Here is a 2,511-nt window from a genome sequence, read left to right as displayed (position 1 = left end):
TAACGGGGTTAGATACAGGGGGCACCGGTACCAAGTCAGTGTGCAGGGTATATACAGGGGGTACTGGTACCAAGTCAGTGTGCAGGGTATATACAGGGGGTACTGGTACCAAGTCAGTGTGCAGGGTATATACAGGGGGCACCGGTACCAAGTCAGTGTGCAGGGGTATATACAGGGGCACCCAAACCAAAGATTTAGGCTACAAAACAAGGACCAAGTCTCGAGTGTGCCGGAGGTTAAATTGGTGTCTACATACAAGGAGCTCTGTTTGGTACCCGAGCGGTTTTCGCGTACCAGTCAGATGTGGCATGGGTTTATACAGGGGCACCTGTTTACGGGTGGTACCAAGAGGTGCTCAGTGTGCAGCCTTTCAGAATAACAAGTTATTCTAGCGTTATTGTAACTCTGGGACAGGAAGGTACCACTAGGGTAACCAAGTCAGTGTGCTAGGGCTATAATAGGGTCACGGGCAAGCACCGTAAAGCGCTACTATTAGCTAAGGCTTAGCAAAACGGATTGTAGCCTACTGGGGTACCAGTCAGTTGCTCGCCAGTAGCTATAATTAACCTCAGGTTACGGGCTGATGGTACCCGGACGGTACCGAGTCAGTGTGCAGGGTATATTACAGGGGGGCACCGTCATACCAAGCAGTGTGCAGGTATTATACAGGGGGCGCACCGGTACCAAGTCAGTGTGCAGGGTATATACAGGGGGTACCGTACCAGGTCAGTGTGCAGGGTATATACAGGGGGCACCGGTACCAGTCAGTGTGCAGGACAGGCTATTGGACGGTCATACCTGTACAGTCCATGTGAGTGGTATAGCTAGGGGCAGAGTCTCAATGTGTATGCAACGAACTAATATTGTCTCGGCAAACATCTCTCTTTACTCTCTCATCTGCCACAATCGAGTGAATTGATAGCCTTTACTACCTGCCACACACCACACACACACACACACACACACACACACACTCACACACACACACACACACACACACACACGACCACATTCACACACACATACGAGCACACACACACACCATTCACCACACACACCACACAACACCACTACTACAACACACTCCACACACACACACACTCAACCCCTTTCCCCCACAACATCCATAGACTCTCAGCAGTTGCATCATCCCAGAGCCCAACTCAAGAAAGGTCTTGATTTACGAATGCATATACAGTTGCAACTGTATGAGAAGGCCTGCAAAACTGAACAAAAAATGGGCAGAAATGTGGAGATTTGATTATCCATTGTCACGTCCTAGGTGATGGAGGTCAGATATACCCTCTTACCCTGAAACCCTAAAACACCCACACATGGTCCCCGTAGTGACCATATTAACAAGCATCTCCGTGCAGTCAGACCTTTGATTTTGTGCCACTAGGGTCACAATAATATGCCCCCTCTCTGAATGTCCGAGTGTGACCCCCTCCCCATGGGTTACTGCAGCTAGTGTTGCCAGCACTGCCACTGCCTGGGTGGGGGCACCCCACCGGAATCCCCACCGGCTAGGTACAAGGTCGTCAAGGTTCTCATTAGCAGCTTTGAGAATTTCCTTGTATATTATGCTCTCCCTTTAGGGGGCTTTGGCTTTGCAGGACCAACCATGCCAAGCAGGCTCAGAATCTTGAGGGGGCAGTGCTGCTCTTGGTCTCTGACCTCATTTTGGCTGCATACAGACCGCTTACAGCAGGCCCATAAAACAGTTAGGGACTTCTTCTTAGTATCTGGGTCGTTCAGGTGGGTGTTTAGGGTATAGGGTTGTGGACTGTTCCATCAATATAGAACCATAAATAAATAAATTAGATGTATAATTTATTTGAAAAATGTAGTTCCCCATGATAGGACAATAAATAAATGATATGTAATAATTATTAATATTAATAATATGTATAATTCATTATAAAATGTATATCCCTCATCTGCACAAAATTGAAAGCTCTCTCACAGTGATTTCTGACAGAGAGAATTCACTGACAGAGAGATAGCTAATGAAACACAATTGTACCGTCATATACACAAAATTATCTCCTCACTCGGCGGGGATCGATCACCTTCGCATTTTTCAGCTTTGGCCCACCACCTAATGAGTCTAAAGAGTTTATGCAAAAAGGATCAATGCAGATAGTCCGGGTAGCTATTTGGTTAACTATTTAAAATTCTTATGGCTTGGGGTAGAAGCTGATCAGGGTGCAGATGGAGAAGAGAGAACTGTCAATGACTTGGGTAGGTGGAGTCTTTACAGAAAGAGATGTTCCACTTAACTGTCTGACATTGTTCCTCTTGCTCCTCAATGCCAACGGAGGATTTATTCATTTATTATATATTTATAGGCTTCTCTCTCGGACAAATGATTGATCTATAATTAACGAGGTCTGGGTTTGACCTATTGACCCTGGTCACTGGGAGGGAGGGGGTTCTGCAGGTCTTTACGATGAGCCATATTATAGACTCACGGGGCTAGCCACTGGAACATGCAGTGACATGCTTAGG

This window comes from Salvelinus sp. IW2-2015, linkage group LG36 (assembly GCF_002910315.2).
Source record: "Salvelinus sp. IW2-2015 linkage group LG36, ASM291031v2, whole genome shotgun sequence".
Lineage (NCBI taxonomy): Eukaryota > Metazoa > Chordata > Actinopteri > Salmoniformes > Salmonidae > Salvelinus > Salvelinus sp. IW2-2015.
This window is presented reverse-complemented; position numbering follows the sequence as displayed.